Source organism: Lepisma saccharinum, chromosome 30 (assembly GCF_977018435.1).
Source record: "Lepisma saccharinum chromosome 30, izLepSacc3.1, whole genome shotgun sequence".
In the NCBI taxonomy this organism is placed as follows: Eukaryota; Metazoa; Arthropoda; class Insecta; order Zygentoma; family Lepismatidae; genus Lepisma; species Lepisma saccharinum.
In genome coordinates, this window is record NC_139258.1 from 30545993 (window position 1) to 30566044 (window position 20052).

Consider the following 20052-nt stretch of genomic DNA (forward strand, 5'->3'; position numbering starts at 1 on the left):
TCGCCCTCCGTAATCGCCGCCACTGCTTTTTTGGTGTTACTACTCTATATATTAGCATTCAGCATTTCCATCCCATGTACTACAACGCTTCCCAGTGTTGAACCTCAACTTACACTACTACTAAGAATATTTCCTGCTATGTTTACTATTGTCTATGACCTATGCCAAGTAATGAATGCATAATATTTTACAGTTCCCAATAAGCTGAGTCCTAGTGGAGTGTTCCGATACCTATAATTAAAGAGGGTGTTTTGTAATAGACTAGATTTCGTTCTAAGGACTACAAATTAATATGTGCAAGAACGAATGTATAAATCTTACTTCCACTGTTATTTTCGACACTAGGTGCGTTGCATTCCTGTAATTCTATGAAGGCCGCAACTATTTTTGGCAAGTTTTAACATCTACATCGGCTATGAAAAACACTATATTTCGTATTTTTTGACACTGTTTATAGCTCCAGTTCCACAAGTGGGCGGTGCCTTTACCTGGAATGAAGCGGTCTCTCTTACCTGACGCTGTGTATAGTCCCACAGGCCAGGTCGTATCTAGAATACTGGTCGCTGGCCTATGATTCTTCCAGTTGGGCACCCCGAGTGAAACATTGATGGTATGGAAATGAATTTTAAGATTTATGGGGAAATACGTTATTGGTTTGGTGAGATGATTTAATTGAAGTGCTTATTTGTACCGTTATGTTGAGGGTGACGACCAGTGTTGGCAACTGGAGGAAAATTTCCTTCCGTGTAGAGAAAGAGGGAATCTAAGGAATTTTTCTTTAAATAATGGCAGCAGAACACAAGCATTTTGGCGGAGGGTTTCCTACGTTGTTTCAAAAGAGAAATCTCATTGATAGGGGGGGGGGGGGGGCTGTCGATATGACTGGCAGAATCTGTCTCGTCTCGAATTCTAGATGCCTATCTTTTTCTCGCCTCCGTCACGTTCCCGTCTTGAGTCTCGAAATATGGAATATAAGCAACATAAACGTAATCACAAGCTTTCACAGAGTATAGTGTGGCCAATGCAACAGCTTTTCGTAAATAAGTTTTCTCCGTATGACGACTTGTTTGGCAGTCCCTCGAAAACATAATTTTATCCTGAACATATGCAATCACGCAGCACAGGTTCTCTATTTCCGTTAATGAATTACCTTTATAATTACGATAAACAAAATGTGACTTATCTATAAGTAACTCTCATGGATACCGGACAATATACAAACAAAATGTATTTAAAGTTTATACAATTATATATTAATACAAAGAAACTCAATTACTAAATATAAATTCACGATATTCAGTCATATTTTATTAGTGTGTCTAGTTTCAAATTATGTGGCGAGGGAAATCATAGGCGCCAAATTATTTTGATTTCTAGGGGAGGGGAAAAGCAAATACTCCTTCAAGCAATATGGAAAAGCACATCTTCATGCATTTATTATTGTTGTTATTTCATTATTATTATTAATATTATTAAACTATTATTAAAATAAATGATGTAGTTAACTTTTGAAGTTGATTGATTTGGTTTATTTTACTTCGATTTTCTGCCACATTTGACTAATCGCGAAGATGAGGATGAGTGATGATATGATCCAATGGAGGAAGGAGCACTCACAAAATATCACCCATGCCCAGGCCTGGATTCGAACCCGCGACCCCTGGCATCATAGCGCGCTATGCTAACCACTCTTTTTTTTATGCATAAAGGAAACTTCTAAGCGGGAGTTTCCCCATTCATTCACTTTCTCTAATTTTCACATGTATCAATTTTTACTAATTTAATGATTTTTAATTATTCATCACAAACACAAAAATCCATGTCGAAACCGAGATTGGAACCCGGAACTCCAGGTGTCGAAGCGCTTTGGAGGAAAATTTCCCTCGTTGTAGAGAAACCACTGCGCCACGGGGCCAGGCTTGATGACAACGAAGAGGATATTACGAAAATAAATTAAAGATCGTACGTATAAAGTGATACACTGGAAAAGTTTAAAGTTAAGGATAGTCTATCTATTAGTCAATCTATTGATATGTCGCTTGATTTATTTGTTGTTACTTAGCGTCGCTTTTCTGCCACTCTTTGATTGTTGATTGATTTGGTGTTTTACGTCTACTTTATGCTCAGTAAGGCTAATCGGGTCTGAACGTACAGTTTAAAGTGGGATCCAAACCACTATGTGCCTTCACCGGGTATCTAACCCGGGACCCCTTGATTACAAGGCGACGACGTTACCACTGCGCCATCGGGGAATCCCCACCACTCTTTGACTGAACACGACAATGGGGAAGATTGATAATATGATGGCATTGATGAAGGGACAATCACAAAGAAGATGCGAGTCGGGATTCGAACCCGAGACTCCTGGCGTCGTGTAGAGTGCTCTGGTAACCGCTTCGTCATGGAGACTGGTAGAGTCAGATTAATTTCATAACAACTCCAACTGTCCGCGCGAGTCCAGTTAGCGAGCTTACCAACAGTCCAGAGCGCGAGCAACAGGGATAGCGATAGGCGCTGGGTAGAGATGACGCCAGCGGATCGTTTGTTGATTGGCTGCTCAGGGACTTATGACTCGCTCCAAAGCTGCCAATGCAAAACAGCCAGAGATGTTACGAAAGTAATCTCACTCTACTTTGTTGACAATTGTGCATCTGCCCTCTTCCATTTGGCTACCAGGGCCCCCTCCACTTTATGTACAGATAAGCTAACTGGGACTGCACCTTCAGTTTTAAGTGGGACCCGAAGCACTATGCACCTCCAGCGATCTTGGACACCTTGAATACAGGGCGACGGCGCTAATGCGACGCCATAGGGCAAACCCCTCAAGAGGAAGGAGAACAAGTATATAAATTATACCACTAAATAAAATGTGTTAATACAATATCGCAAATTTAACTCAAGGCATATTCTTTGTGTTCGTTTATAACTTTATACGGTCCACAGGCAAATTGTTCGTACCCTTTCCCCATTCTATAACATAAAGGATCTATTGGTTACGAAATGGATGACAACTAGTATTGGGCGATATATCGTCCAGACGATATATCACGATATTGAAAAAATATCGTCCAGGCAATATCAACTAGACGATATATCATCATTATATTTTGGGATATATATCGTGTCGACGATATATCGTAACGATATTTGGCGATATATATCGTGTTGACGATATATCGTCACGATATTTGGCGATATACATCGTGTCGGCGATAGCCATCCTTGACTTACAAGAAAACATTAGAGTCAATTCTGAAAGTACGAATATGTGATAGTTAATACATAATAACTGTATTTTTATACTCAAGATTATATGATTATTATTTTTTTCTTTCTTTTATTTATAAACTGTTCTGTATGTCTATACTTATGTAATGAATACAATTTGTGGCTGGATTGTTTGATTTAGTTTATTTTACTTCGCGTCTTGTGCCTCTTGGCTAATTTGCGAAGATGGGGATGAGTGATGAAATGATGCAATTGATGAATGGACATTCACAAACAATCAAGCCCGAGCGGGATTCGAACCCGGGACCCTTGGCGTCGCAGAGCGATGTGCTAACCACTCGGCCACAGGGTCCGGCTGGATGGCATAAGTATCTTTTGTAATTGTAGTTGCATTGTAATTCTGAAATTTTGTAATTACTGTTCATTATTATTATTATTATGTACGCCTTCCGTCATTGGAGAATATACCTCTGTTGAAGGTAATAATAAATAAATAAATATCGCCGATATGACGATACGGAAAATATATCGTATCGTATCGTCTGTGATGATATTTTCTTGACGATTTATCGCGATATCAAATTTCCGATATAGTCCATCCCTAATGACAACTCATTTTAACTGATCTCGAGAGCATGACTGATCTAATATCCGCGAACTTGCAGTACTAATGAGTTCATGAAAGTACCAAGGCAGCAAATCTCAGTCACGCCCTTGTGCCCTAGTGCAACGTTTATTACCACACTAAAGACTTCCACCACAAAGAAATCTCATTGTCACCGCAGCGTCTACTCCCGAGAGCCGACACCTGCACGTCTGAAGGCACCCTTCCTCTCCCCACCCCTCCACTTCCCCTCCGATGTTATTCAATATACCTGCATGGGCTTCCACACAACCTGGTTCGACCACCTTCCCTGTCTTCCTGACCGAAAAGCCTGCCTCCTGGGCACAAGTCAAGGTCAAAATCGGCATTCCAAGATGGCGATCGTCCTTACTGACCCCATTCCTACCACTTCCTGTATTGCCGACTGCTTCGGCAGTGTTGCCACGTCGTGTTTGTTTACGTATGCACCGGGAAGGTCAACCTTGGCCGGGGCAACGGAGAGGGACAGTGGACTGGATTTGGGCGGCGGAGCGTTTAAGGACTGTAATTGGTCGCTTCGTCTGTATTGCAGAGCCGTCATTACGGTTCCATTCATTTGCGCAGGCTTTTTGGGAAAGACGGAAGACATACGGTTGAGGTCAGTGAAGAGCTTCGAAGCAGAATTAGCCTTTATGTCGCTATGGAAACAACGATGCATAATGTTATTGGTATTGCAAGGGGACAAAGTCCAGAAGTTTTGTATTAGGCTGGCAGGCACGTATCTAGAAATATATTTCGGGGGGTGTCTGAACTAAGTGTCTCAAAATAATAATATTAATGTTTAAATTTAGAGAATTACAATGATATTAAATTAAATATTTTAATTAATATATTTCTATTATATGAAAAACGGTATAAGGATAGTGATATTACAGCACGTATTCATTATCTAACTAGGTAGCTTTACGTATAGTTAGGGTCGGCAAAATTTGTAAAGATAAACACGTGCCCTGGCAAGGAAATTAATGTCAAATAGATAAAGAATTGAATATTTATTGAATATCTACAAAGAATCTTGTATCCAGTTGGCGAAAAGTAAATTTCCTGGTAATATTTCATGCTAATAAGTCTTGCATATACCTTCCTTAGACCTGTCATTCAAAGTCGTATGAATGCAATATAATCCTTGACTTCCAATAAGTTCGGCGGATATAAATAACCCTCGATTAAATGACAAGTATGTTTTCCATAATTTAATTTTAGTACTAAGTAAATCTTTCGGGAAGGGTGGGGCAACCCATATACCCTCCCCCCCAAATGTAGACTGGATATGTCGACATCATGGATTCGTGTCATCATAAGGAAGGAAAATTTAAAGGGATTGAATTGATTGATTGAATTGTTGTTTTAAGTTCACTTTATGCACAGAAAGGCTAATAGGGACTGGACTTACAGTTAAAAGTGGGATCCGAACCACTATATGCCTCCAACGGGTATCGAACCAGGCACCCCTTGATTACAAGGCGACAACACTACTACTGCGCCATCGGGGAGGCCCTATTTATATTTAAAGGGAGAAAGGGAAATGAAGGAATAGAGAATGAGAGGGGGAAAGAGAAATACAGAAGATAGGAGTCAGAGAAGGATAGAGAGAGAGAGAGAGGAGGAATGGAAAAATAAAGACAGAAGGAAAAGGGAGAGAAATAAAGTAGAAAGAGATAAGAAAAAGGAGAGAAATAAAGGAGAAAGAGATAAGAAAAAGGAGAGAAATAAAGTAGAAAGAGGTAAGAAAAAGGAGAGAAATAAATTAGAAAGAGATAAGAAAAAGGAAAGAAATAAAGTAGAAAGAGATAAGAAAAAGGAGAGAAATAAAGTAGAAAGAGATAAGAAAAAGAAGAGAAATAAAGTAGAAAGAGATAAGAAAAAGGAGAGAAATAAAGTAGAAAGAGACATAGGCGTGCGCAGACTAATTTATTTGAGGGTACCTTAAAGGGAGTTTCAATTGATTATCTGGATAGTGTTGGCCTAATTGTCGTAACTTAATGTTCCTTTAACATCACAGTCTGTGAGTATTCGTTACAACTTTAGCAGAGGTTTTCCTATCATCCTGAAGATATATATATATTATTTAAATTAATTTAAGTAAACAGTTGAAAATCAATATTGGTACATAAACTCTAAAAAAATGTAATAAAATACAAGGCTATATCTCTACAGGCCTAATATCTGCTGAATCCCTCTCATTAAATGAATATAAACACTATGTTTGTGAAGTATAAATATAAACACGTTCTCATAATTACTATTTGCCGTTATCAACATCTACAGTTTATAAATTGCACAGAGCTTCTCCACAAATAGTTTTTTTATTTTTATTTTTCTTCTGCGTGCGGTTTCGATTGTTACTTCACCATTCTTGTTATGTAAAAATGTAATCAACAAATAACCCTATGAGTTGAATAAGGTTGCATTAATGCATTAACAACCGAGGCTGTGCTCGGGAGAGGGATAAATGCGAGCCGATTTGTGGAGGAACTCTTTGCAATTTATAAAGTTAAAAAGTTTTCTTTACTGCGTGATTAATGATTATTAAATATTACCACATTGTTTTGAGAAGAGGAGAGAGAGAGAGAGAGAGAGAGCGACAGAGAGCAGAGCATCTCAAATGAAAAAAAATCCTTACTTTCTTTAACATTTAATTGTACAGAGCGACCACAAACAAAAGAATATTCTGCCAAAAGCCTTCGCGCATTTTCACCTCCATCCATTCAACTCGGGCCATAAGGAAGCTTGCTACTCTACCCCTCCCCTCCACACGCGAATACAATGCACAGGATATGCGGTTCTGCGCAGGCCCTCTTGCCTGTGGTTCCACTATAGTTTCTACATCTTTCTATTTTTAGAGGACACAATAGGGGTACACACTGGCACCCCTCTTGCGCACGCCTAAGCACACACACACAAACACATGATCACACAGAGAAAGTCAGAAAATGCTAGGGAAGTAGTCACGTGGAACGAAATGTTCAAAATTTTCCTCAAGGCTTCTGTCCGATGCCAGTGAAGCCGTTTTCGAACATATCTCTCCTTTGGAAAAACCACTAAGATGTTCCAAATTCTGAAAAATTACATCTGCTTAGAATTCCAAGAGCTTTCACACAAATTTTCGCTTGGCTTGCTTTCGCTGTTGATTAGATATCTGTGATGGAAAATAGGCTTACGTAACCCAAGAAACTATTGCGATTATCTAGGCAACAGCGAAAGAAAACCACACGAAAATTCCCAGAAGGAATTTTAGGAAGATGTAATTTTTCAGAATTTCGAATATCATTTGTGCGAAGTGAGAGGAATTTTTGAAAACGCATTCACTCGCGTCAGCCAAATTAAAGTTCCATAGTCGAGCGAAGCACAAAATTAATTTTCCCAGAAAGTCAGATAAAGGGCAGCCACTACAAAATATTATCTTTAAAATGGAAGAATTCGGTGGAGTGTAGCTTTTGAAATTTGAAGGTTCAACATTCCTACAAAATTACCCTTTGAACACGAAATAGGATTCCTTGTCATTTTCTCGTTAAAGTTCACAATTCTATCTGCCATTGTCTCTGAGTAACAGACTTTTGGAAATTGCGCCTTTTCAAAACATCCAATTTTTTTCACCAACTAAAAGTACAAGAAACTATCAAGCCGAAATTTGTTTTGGCGTAAACCAATGCGACTTCATCATTACGCGCATGGAATGACCCATAAATAAATTACGATTTTCTATCAAGCTGTGACAAAATAATTTCTTGTCTACAAAACATAGCATATAGTTTTGTTTCAACATGTCAGATGAATGAAGAAAAAAATCTTTCTGTAGTACGTTCTAGTTCATGTCATGATCATGATGTTATTTCGCACCAAATTTCTTCACAAGGTAATGGACTGAAAATTTTCAAACTCGAGGAAAGCGTAGTAATTTGCAAGAAGTTGATGACACTTTCTCCCTCACTGCAAAGCCAAATCAAGTTATTAATGACTTTGCATGAGAGCTAGTGAGCTTTTAGAATTATATTCCTGTTAACTTGAACGAGTTTAAACTTTATAAAAGCTTCTCATGAGCGGAATGCACTCTGCAATTGCAATGGAAGCTCCCCGAGGCCAGGTAATAGTGCTCGAATATAAACGATTGAGACGTTTGATCCATTCTCTCACTGCTAAAATAGCACACTAACACTTCCCACATTCTGATCTTGGCCAATACACGGTTGTATAGCCAAGCCATGACGCTACTGTAAGCGAAAATATCAATAGAACATGCAGCCACATGCATTCCAACACAAAACTCAATTTTCATAGGTTTGCGACTTTGCCCCTTCTCATGTTAAACGTCTTCATTGTTCCTCGAAGAAATGAATGTAAATATTTTGAATGTCAACAATTCAAAGTCAAGTGGAGAGATTTTGAAGGTTGAAGTCAATATCGTTATTTCTCAGTTCGCGGCCAGTATGACTTTCTTAATGTAGTGTTGGTTCCTTTTCCTTTGATGCGTATGCGAAATGCATTTTCTTCTTCGGAAAATATGTCTAAAGCAAATCTGTCTTGTTCAAATTGACTTTGAGCCTATCATTTACCAGTTTGCTGTTAAATCTAAGTGCATTGTATTGTCGTAGTTTAATTAATAATTTTTATCAAAATTTACAACTGTTATCAATACAGAGCACGCAATTAGTAAATGTGAACTACCATGATAACAAAACTGTTAATAATAATAATAATAATAATGTCGATAGAGCATAAAACAAATGATAGCCTAGGGGACAAATTTTATGACCTCCCCGCCTGATAAGAGACACTGTAAAAAATGAGAGTGATCAAGTAACAGAAGTAGGTAAAGATGGAGAAGGAAAGAGAGAAAAAGATAGAGAAACAGAGGGGAAAATACAAATATAAAGAAAGTGATAAACACAGAACGAAAAATTCAAAGCACAAAAGATAGGAAGATTGTAACAAAGAAAAGATTGAAAAGGGGGAAGAAAAAGATAGAAAGAAATTGAGATAGATGGAAATACACATGCAAAATGAGAGAGAGAAGGATTGAAGAAACCAAGAAAGAGGAACAGGTGAAGAAAAAAGAGATGAGCAGAGGAGAAAAGAAAGCGATAGAGAGAAATGGATAAACAAAGAGAGAGAAAGACAATCTTAGTATCCATGACAACGGAAACAGAGACCACCTGGAAAGGTTCTTGAAAATGAAATTCTATGGCGATTCCACTGCCTATGCTACTGACCTTATGCCAACAGTGGGACTGTGCAAAGTGGCACAGCCACAGGATGGTTCTGTTGTACCAAAGAACAAGTACAGTGCTTGTTGCCCACCGCATCATCCTTGACCCCTCCTAACCGAGAAGCTAACCATTTATTGGGACAAGCGAACATCCTACGTGAGAGTACTTCTCAGCCACGGCATGGGAAAACTTCAGCCGAACGAACAGACAACGTCGAGAGGCTGCTATGTAATAGTGACGTCATGACCCGGACTATACACAGACAGGTTGAACGAGAAGGTTGGGCAGCCGGAATGGACGTTTTTTAACTCAGGTAGAGGGTAAGGCTTGTATGTTTTCGTTGTTGTCTGCATGGGACTTGGGAGAGAGATTGCTTATGGTTAAGGCTGTGATTTTTATGTGATTGAATGACACCTACTTTCCGTTTTGTGTAGGCAAATAAAAATGACGTGGAGCCACAGTCCCAGTGGACTTAATCAAATAAAAAAATTAAATTCCGGCGAATTTCTGCATTAGGACCGTCATGGAGGAATATCGTGTCACATCTTTTTTTCGAATTTTGAGGCATATTAATATTTTCCTTTTGGCTAATTTGCGAAGATGGGGTTGAGTGAGTTATGACATGATAAAATTGATGAATGGACACTCACAAACATCCATGCACAGGCCTGGATTCGAACCCGGGACACCTGGCATCGTAGCGGGATTTTCCTTTTGGAGTACAGACGGAATCAAATGAAATGTACTTCTCTTTTCCTACCAACTCAGAAGCGAGTTGGAAACTCTTCATTGCTCCAGTATAGATAAAAAAGTGGGGGAGGGCAGTAGCAGACAACGCCATCTTGCAAACTTGTTTCCGGCAAGCTTTCTGTTGGAGTCTTGGCAGTTTGTGGAAGGATTTTGTGTTCCTACCACCCCCCTCCCCGCCTGTCTCTCTCTCTCTCTCTCTCTCTCTCTCTCTCTCTCTCTCTCTCTCCCCGTGAAGGCCAGGTCCTACCTACAGACTGCCGGCCTCACATCCACCTGCTGAGGTGGGAATTATGGGGTGACTTGTGGTCAGCAAGACAAGCCTTCAGTCGTTGTAGGTTTCCGTGACCGAGTCACGCTACTCATTTTTAGCTCCCCAATTTCCTCACGACTGTGGATGGCCAGCGGTTCCATACACAGGCCGAAATCTCAGGACCAGGTGTTCCGGGTTCGAATCCCGACCTGGGCATGGATGTTTGTGAGTGTCCATTTATCAATTTCATCATATCATCACTCATCCCCATCTTCGCAAATAAGCCAAAAGTAGCACAAAAAGCTAAGTAAAATAAAAGCAAATTAATCAATGAAGTGTTAGGGCAGAACCATATATCACACAATACAGGTGAAAGTGTTGTTGGTTGACGTGAATTGTTAATATGCCTAAACTCTTAAAATACTCTAATATCAGGTTTTCTGTTGCAATTATTATTTCAATTTTGAGGGCCTCCATGACTGAGTGCTTTGCATACTGCTCTATGAAACTGGAGACCCTATGTTCTATTGATTGATTGATTTGTTTTATTTTAATTCGCTTCTTGTGTTACTTTTGGCTAAACGCGACGATGAGGATGGCCTATGAAATGATGAAATTAATGAAGGGACATTCACAATGAACACTGAATGAACACAATGCCAAGGCCGGTGATTAAGCAAGCTGTGCTAACCACTCTACCACGGAGGCCGGAATCCTTTTAATTAGGAGAAATCGTTCTTTGACATCGATCTAAGAACAATTAATATTCGTCACGTCGGAGTTATAATATTTTAAATTTCGAACAATCAATTGAGATTTATTCTTAACCATCATTTTGCCTACATCAAAACTTCCACACAATAAGATCAATTACACTAAGGACAACAGCGTTAGAGTCTATGATTTAAGGAATGATTAAGCACACGATGATGATGGAAAATAATTCACATGATTATAATGATGCATAACATCAGTGAAACATTAATTTTCGGTCATGAAGAAAAATTGAAAAACGCAGGGACACAATAACAGATTGATTGATTTATTTTATTTCGCTTTTGTTCCACTTTTGGGTAATAAAAGGTGTGTTAAGATGAAATTTGTGAAAGGACAACTACAAACGTAGATGGATAGGACACAGTCCAAACCCCACAGACCATTATACGGGCCTTATGTCTAGACGCCAGATCCTCGTTAGTGTGCAAAATGCACTCCATGGTCACAATGACGTAAGCATTCGTAGAATTGATTTGTATATCCTTCCTTCTTTTTCTCGAAAAACCCGAGCTATACTATTTCGCATTAATCTATGTGATATGCTCATTACTTCTCAGGAACACTCGTGGCCTTCAACTAGTTTTATCCTTAAACAAAATTGCAGGTTAGGATGTTAACAGATACTTCCAAGACAATATAAAAAATATACTGTCACATAGTCAGAATGTATTTTTTTGTTCTCGTTTCTACTACCCGGCCCCTGTGGCGGAGTGGTTAGCATATCGCGCTACGACGCTAGGGGTCCCGGGTTCGAATCCTGGCCTGGGCATGGATGTTTCTGAGTGTCCATTCATCAATTTCATCCCTCATTCCCATCTTCGCAAATTAGCCAAGAGTGGCACAAAAAACGAAATAAAATAAAGAATCAAATCAAAATCGTTTCTACTACATCCCTGGGGAGGAAAGACGGCTGGAGCATGGTGCTGATCATATGATCTCCAAAATGGCCGGATTCGAGAATATACGGCTCCCTACTGCCACATCGCCTAAATGTTCCTTCATGGCACGGTTCTATAGGCACGACCAAATTTACTTTACCTATACTACTACTAACTACTTATGCCAGGAGTTTTTGTATTTTTGATCCTTCATTATGTCTCCATTGCTAACCTGGTTCATTCCCAGTCGTGCCAGCAATTAGTCAATGCAATACAAATAAGTCAAACTTAAAATGAAACAGGTGTCGTGCACGCGCACGCACCCTCAAACACAAGGAGAGAGAGAGAGAGAGAGAGAGGCGGAGAGACGGGTGGTAGGAACACAAAATCCTTCCACAAACTGCCAAGACTTCAACGGAAAGCTTGCCGGAAACAAGTTTGCGTGATGGCCTTGTCTCCTACTGCCCTCCCCCACTTTCTTATCTATGCAGGAGCAATGAAGAGTTTCCAACTCGCTTCTGAGTTGGTAGGAGAACGGAAGTACATTTCATTTGATCCCGTCTGTACATACATGGCAGCATACAAGGGGAGGGTTTAACGGGTCCAAACCCCTTCCATTGGTTTAGTAACCATTTTGCACCAATTGTATAATCAAATAAACAAATCTCAGAATTGGTTGCAAAGGTTTTGAAAGTTATTAATATCACACAAAAGTGGTTTAAAAATAAAAGTCCAATTCTAATAAATAAAGTCTTTAAGCTGGCAAGATTGATATAATTAATGTACAATCAAACCAAATTGTATACAGAACATCATATTAGTTACAATTTATATGTTTTATTCATTATAAATAAATAGTAACAAGTAAATTGTAACTATGAAATTTGTACCATCTTTAGGCTTCTGCAAGTTGAACCCCACGCATTACTTCTGCATATGCACGGCTATGAGTACAATTTTACATAAAATGCTATATTTACGCTAATTCTCTAGTCTTCGCTGAGTAATGCTGAGTAATTTTATGCAATTGTGGCACGCGCATCCATCACCTTCCTTTCATAATCATGTTTTAAACCATGAAAATCACACCGCAAAAATCAAGGCTTCATGTGTAATTTGTACTTCACTACTGTCACAACTTGGAAATAATACCTGCTGATTCTGTAAACAGTGACTACAAGTCAAAAATTCAGGTAGTAGCACCAGAATGAAGAAAAAGTCCAAAGGCACGAAAAATATTATAACTTTCTTGAATAGACTTCATATTTTTACATATTTCAGTGATTACATTTATTATACTATTGATACTTTTATTCTTGTAGCATCATGTAATGCTGCTACTAATATTAATAAAATATTAATAATAATGGACCAATTTTAATAAATATTTTATATATATATTAGTATTAGTCTTATCAACCTACTAATTATAAAATTTATTATTATTACTACCACCACTAGTACTACTACTACTATTGCATGTGAGACAATTGATTCAGACCCCAACCGAAATAATTTTTAGATGCGTTGCACAAAAAAGCCGACGCTGATGAATTGTTTACAGAATTTCATACACACTTATGTGTGTGGGAGTAGGCCACGTGTTTGAGCATTATCAATTTTTTTATAAATATTAATTTGTCATGTCCGCGAATTGAAGGACTATGTCTGATGTCCTCGATTGGTAGTGAGGAAGAGTCATGTGTGTGTGTGAGAGAGAGTTCCTTCAATAAGTCATCATTACGGAGTGGAAACAATAAAAGATAAGTTCGGAGAAATTACTACATTAAAAAATTAAAAATGCAGAAATGGTGCACTTACCGTATTTCTTTCAGCATAAATCCATTTTCTCACCAGTCGTTGCTGTCTTGCTCGCAAGAAGCCCTCGAACCAGAAGATTATATAGAATTTAAATCTGGTGGGATGGTGTTTAAAAAGGAATTTAGGAAGGGTGTAATGGTATATTTACCACCTACATAACCAAAAATCAAACATTTGTCAAACATTACAGGGGTAAGGGTAGAACAATTTTGAAGGCGTATTAGGGGATGTAGAGGTGTGTCGATATCACGTTTTGGCCTCGAAAACCAAATGCCTAGAAGAAACATGAAAAATGAGATAGAATAAATAGTCGTACATTATTATTACACAAAAAATAGAACATGTTTTTGTAAATTTATTTGGAGAATTGTTACCAATCTCCATAAAATGTAACACGTATATGAATTATGAATATCATTACTATGCTATTATTTACTTGATTAAGTAAATATAATATTATGTTTTAGTTAATTTGTAACCTTCAATAAGATACTAAGTAATGGTATCTTCTGTAAGTTGTGTTCTGTAATGGCATTCCGTGTACAATTTCTGCAGCGGTTGGTCTCGTTTTGCTCCTTATCAGTGATGTGCGTCTACGCGTAAACAACGATAGTCTCCATTCTACACGTAGACCATTTTATACACGTAGATGACGTAATCTATGTAAACAACATGGCGAAAGGTGATCAGTTGCTGATGTGTGAGAAGAACTTTTCATGTGCTTTCTTCCAAATTCGAACAATTTTTCACCTAGGAAAGAAAAACTAACATAAAATATTCTGGTGTTTTATGGGAAAAAGACTAGTTTTGCCTCAGGACTGACATCTGTTGTCTTTCTTGCATACTATTTTTCTTCTTCCATAGTTGATGATAGAAGAGAAGAGACATTTTGTTGTAAATAGGATTCTTGTCAGTTCGTTAGGAACTAACATAGTTCAAAATGTCATTTTCCTTTCATGAAAGCCTTGAAAATTAATTTTTAATGCACTTTAGATTGTGTACGTAGTCTATGTAAACTATAACCCAATGTAATCTACGCGTAGATTACGTGTAGACAACGCATGTAGACGTAAACTTATAGTGTACGGCACATCACTGCTCCTTATGCTGCTTGGCATAACTGGCGACTTTAGAATAATTTTTCCCCCCAAAATTTCCCAGTAGGATCAGCAATTATATACAGAGCTCGAAATGGACTGCAACGTCGTTCCAATTCGTGAAAAAATGAGAACTAAATATATATATATACACACACACGCGCGCGCAGGCCTTCCCGGTGGTGTATTGGTAACGTCGTCGTCTTATAATCAAGGGGTTCTGGGTTCGATACCCGTGGAGACACTCGTAGTGAATTGGATCCCACTTAAATCTATAGGTCCAGACCCGAATAGCCTGTCTGTGAACTTAAACATGTATACAATATTGGCTATACATATTTGTTATTCTCGCGCCTCCCTCCCCCCTCCCGCCTCCATTATACTTCAATATATTTGAAGTCAACCCCCTGCAGGGTAGAAACTAAAAAGTGATAGTCAACTCGCAGCTGGGAGAGTGGAGGATGCTGTAGCTCCCAGACCTTGGAATTAAAAATTAAATACATAAAAACATACATAGAAATTAAGTCACTTTTACTCCATATTGATAGAATAAATTATAATGTGTATTTCAAACTAAAAAATGGTTAAATACAGGTGTTTTTTTTTGCATAAAAGTGGAAGTAATTACAATTTTTATTGCAGAATTCATGATTAAGATAAAGCTCAGTGACGAGTGTTACTTTGTTTATAATATTAATATCAGAAAAGTAGTGCAAGCCATATTGGACTCGCGACTGAGGTGGAGCAGAAGAGGCGAAATTTTCAAAATTTCTGAAAAAGATCTTTTGTTGATAATGATTGATTTATTTATTTTTATTTTACTTCGATTTTCTGGCCCTTTTGGATAATCGCGAAGGCGAAGATGAGTAACGATATGATGAAATTGATGAAGGGACACTCCTTGCCTGGATTCGAACCCGTGACATTTTGCGTCGTTGCGCGCTGTGCTAACCACTACGGTCGTGTTACGGCTGTGCTACCACGGAGGCCGGCTTCTTATTATAAGTTCCAGTTGCACATTGCACCGTGCCAGGAAGGTTCATGGGAGGTGGGGAGGGAATAGCACCCCATACATTTTAGTTATCTTCTATTGGATGTGCTGTGTGGTCAGCACCATGATCGGACAGCCTTTACTTACCCCTAGGTACTCTTTTATTTGAGCCTGGGTGAACCCCAGAGTCGGACAAGGCTGCGAAAATCCCGACCTTTTATCACTCATACTGAAAGTTGAACCCGCGTTTCTCGGGTGACAGTCAGACGCCCTACCGATGAGACCACCTTTATTTATATGGGAATACAAAATTGCTTTCCTTCCTTGTGGCTTTCGTAGATTACATTTTATGATTTATAATGAAAATATCAAGATTGACGCCACATGGTAGAAATAGTTTCTCACAAAAATTAAAATAATTTCAATATTTAATTACATCGATATAGATTACGATAGAGCATAGTTAATTTTACTTTTGGGGTTATGTATTATCAGAGAAGTGGTTGTGCTCAACTACAACCCGCTACTATACTTGAAAGCTTCATATTAGGATTTCTGCCATTTTCGTTTGATGAGTTGTGTAGATCAGTGGTTCTGGATGTTAAGATATTTAAATTGCCGCCATATTGAATGCAACATGATGGAAATGTAAATTAAGCAATGCACCGAAAATTAAAACTGATTAGAATTAGAACAGAATAAAATATTTCCATTATGGTTGATTTTCACCAACAAAAAGTAATATACATTTATTTTAAAATATGACAATATTCTCTGGTAGAATGAACATTTGAAATTTTGATCCTGAAATCGGCAATATTTTAGATCGGTTGCAGAATGCCGGTCACACAGGACAACTTATTTTTCCGCGTGTTGGCAGGAGTCCTCCAGTCTCGAACCTATGAGAGGAAGTAAGTAGTCAATCCTGACGTAAAAAAATAATAATAATTGACACATTGCTCGTAACGGGACAATTCAAAAAGTGACACAAGGTATTCAGGAAGAATTCTAGCTTCCACGTGTTTAGCTCAGAGGCCATAAACGTTTACTTCATCGTGCTAAAGTCTGAGAACTTCTGTTTGGTTTATACTACCTTCCAGCCAAGTATGTCTCCGCCGATGAAATTTCACCCTTCCTCGAATGTTATGCGATTTCCGTTGTCGTCTTAGCCTGCTTATCAATATCTTCTTTTAAAGAGGCCTGTGCGGAGACTCTACGTGCAACGTCATCGTTGGTAGACCATGGCTTAAACATGATATCAGCATCACAAACCCAAATGTGTGTCCAGCCTGTGACTCCTTGTAACAAGGCCTACGCAGAGACGCTATTTACGTGCATCGTCATCATTGTTAGACCATGGCTCACAACACGATATCAGCATCACAGTCGCAAATGTGTGCCCAACCTATGCCTTCTTGTAACAAGGCATAAGCAGAGAGACTATTTACGTGCAACATCATCGTTGGTAGACCATGGCTCACAAAAGATATTAGGATCGCAGCCGAAAATGTGTGCCCAACCTGTGCTTTCTTGTAATTAAGTTAAACATGTGGAAGACACAATTCTTCATGAATACCAGTTTTCTCCAATTTTACTTTGAAACTGCCCCGTTACGAGCAGATTGATTACTGGCTTCCTTTCTTTGCGCTCCACCTTAAGCCGTCACCCTTAATTTGCCACTGGACTCGTCCAGATGGCGCATGCGCACTTGAGTCGATGGTTGCCAACTGTAAGAGGCATCCCTTACTAGATATTACCCTGTACGATAAGACTAAGGGAAATTTGACACTGAAGCAACTCTACAAAATCGAACGCAGGCTTGTGCGGCCTGTCATGCCGCTACAGGTTCAAAGGTGATTAGCTCGCTCTCAAGCGACACGTGTCGCATGTCGCTTCGGTCTGAAATTTCCCTTACAGTCTTATACCACCCACCTTCACCTCCATTATGGAATTTCTGTACACGCTACTGATGCCAGAGCACGCGAACAGGAAAATTCCAGCCCAGTCATTGAAATCTATAGGACCACCACATATACGACAAAAATCTAATAGGCTATGTCAATCGTCGTTGGTTGCTTGTTCGTTTTACGAAAAAAACAAGCAAAACCCCTTCGTCAGTTTCTAACGTGAAATTCCATTTCAATCGTCACGATTCGTGAGAAGGGGCGGTTAACAGTTTTCCAACCCAGTCACGAATATGTATTCTTTCTTTTTATTTTCTTTTGCGAGCGATTCTGCGTACGAGAGAGGGGAGAGATACATCGCTGTGAGGTATACTCTGAGCTATCGTCTCCTCAGAACAGTGGCTGAAATGAATCGGTTCTTGTCCAGGTTTCTGGATAGCACCGTCCAGGGTTGCCAACCCCACGGATATGACCTTAAATTTACAGTAATTTCATTTTGCATAAGGCGCAGATCTTGGAATATACAGGAATGGGGAGAATTTTAGATACATCGAAAATAATTGTGTGTGTGTGTGAGAGAGGGGGGGAGGGAGAGGGAGAGAGAGCATCGGAAATTCCAGACAACTTAAAAAGAATACCAATAATGAAGTTATTTCAACACAAAAACTTTAAACACCTGAAGAAAAATATACCTAATCCTATAAGAAACTATTGACGGCCTGCACACAAACAAAAACAGTAACGATTAGCAAATAAAACAAAAAGAAGGAGTGGTTAGCACAGCGTGCTACGACGGCAGCGGCCGAATTCGAATCACTGCATGGACATGAGTGAGTGATATTTGTGAGTGTCCCTCCATCAATTTCATAATATCATCACTCGTTTTCGTCGTCGCGATTAGCCAAAAGTGGCAGAAAAGCAACGCTAAATATCAAATATCAAAATATACCTGCAAAGCTCGCAACATGCCGTGTAGGCGTATGGGGGGATGTGGAAGTATGGTCCCACACATTCACAATTTCGGTCATTTGAGGTGATGATGAGATCACCACGACGATCCAACTGGATAAATCCCAGAGCTGCTATATGGGGGGAAATTGATCGATAAATTCCCACCAAGCACATGCATAAATATTGTATTGTATTGAAGGTTTTGTTATCTACCTACTGCCAAACACATGCGCACATACATCAAATATAATAACATACAGGGGGACAAAAATACTTGGAAAATATAGTGAGAAGTTGGCAAAGCTCAGATAGCCTGGAGTGCATCTCAGAACTCTGACTAGAAAGTATGCAGTTTTGTTGCAATCTTCCATGCATACCATTAAAGTAATTGCATGTTGCGAAAATGTAATTCGCGTTCTGGTCGGAAAGCTGTGCTAATTCGCAAGTACGTCGTCACCGATGACTGAGTGTATTGATGAAAAATGAATCGGGGAAATGCGTGTGGTGCTAGCGAACCGTGCAATCAGAATCGCCCCCGGACACAGACAAGCGGGGCCTCTGCCCCAGGTCCAACAGGTTGAGGACACTGTTCATCGTAAACACGAGTATTAATGCGATGCAAATTACGAACGACTTGCATTTGGTGAAGGATGTGGGTACGTCTGGACACACACAAACAAATCATTCTACTTGCGACCAAAGATATTGTAAACACTGTATCAGCAGACCGTCCTGATTGTCCTGATTGAATCTATGCTGGATGAACCAGGATGAACCAACAATCGAACTTATAGCGGGAAATATATAAGGGTTCATTTCATTATATTAATTAATTTATTTTGGATTACCACCTTTAGCAGATTTTCCCATAATATTAGGTGCATCCAGAAAGTAAGTTTCCCTGGGGTCGTGCACAAAAAGGAAACATTATTTCATTCAATGATTTATTGCCACAGATACAGCACTTGTCCAGTAACTTGTCAACACCCGCCGGAATTCAGGCACTTGTCATAGCGTGGGACCAACTTATACCTGCGTCGTAGAAGTCCGCCGCCTAGGCGCCGAAACACTGTGTGACCTGAACCTCTTCGTCGCTGTGAAAATGTTGACCGGAGAGGAACTTTTTCAGGTGCAAGAACAGGTGGTAATCACTGGGAGCGAGATCCGGGCTGTACGATGGATGATCGAACACCTCCCAAACGAACATGTCCAGAAGGGCTGCAGTGCGGCTAGCCACATGCAGCTTCGCATTGTCGTGCAGGAAGATTACACCGGCACTGAGCTTACAGTGTCGCTTATTCTGAATGGTTCGTCGCAATGTCCCCAGTGTTTCACAGTAACGGTTAGCGTTCGCAGTCTCACCTCTGGGCAGAAACTCGACGAGCAGAATGCCTTGTCTGCCTCAGAACATCGTGCACATCACTTTTCGCGCCGACACAATCTGTTTGAACTTCGTCCTGCATGGAGATCCACTGTGACGCCAATCCATGGGCTGCTGCTTGCTTTCTGGGGTGCTGTATCCAACCTACGTTTCATCCCCCGTGATGATCTGGTT

The 20052-nt window shown here is 39.4% G+C and overlaps 1 protein-coding gene across 1 annotated transcript in view; it reads right to left on the minus strand.

The window, feature by feature from the left end:
• LOC145981756 (uncharacterized) overlaps window positions 1-20052 on the minus strand; it is a 242044-nt gene that overhangs the window by 195154 nt on the left and 26838 nt on the right. The window contains exon 2 of the mRNA XM_083115165.1: window positions 13555-13828. The gene's annotated coding sequence lies outside the window, so the exon portion shown is untranslated. The remainder of the gene's footprint in view (window positions 1-13554; window positions 13829-20052) is intronic.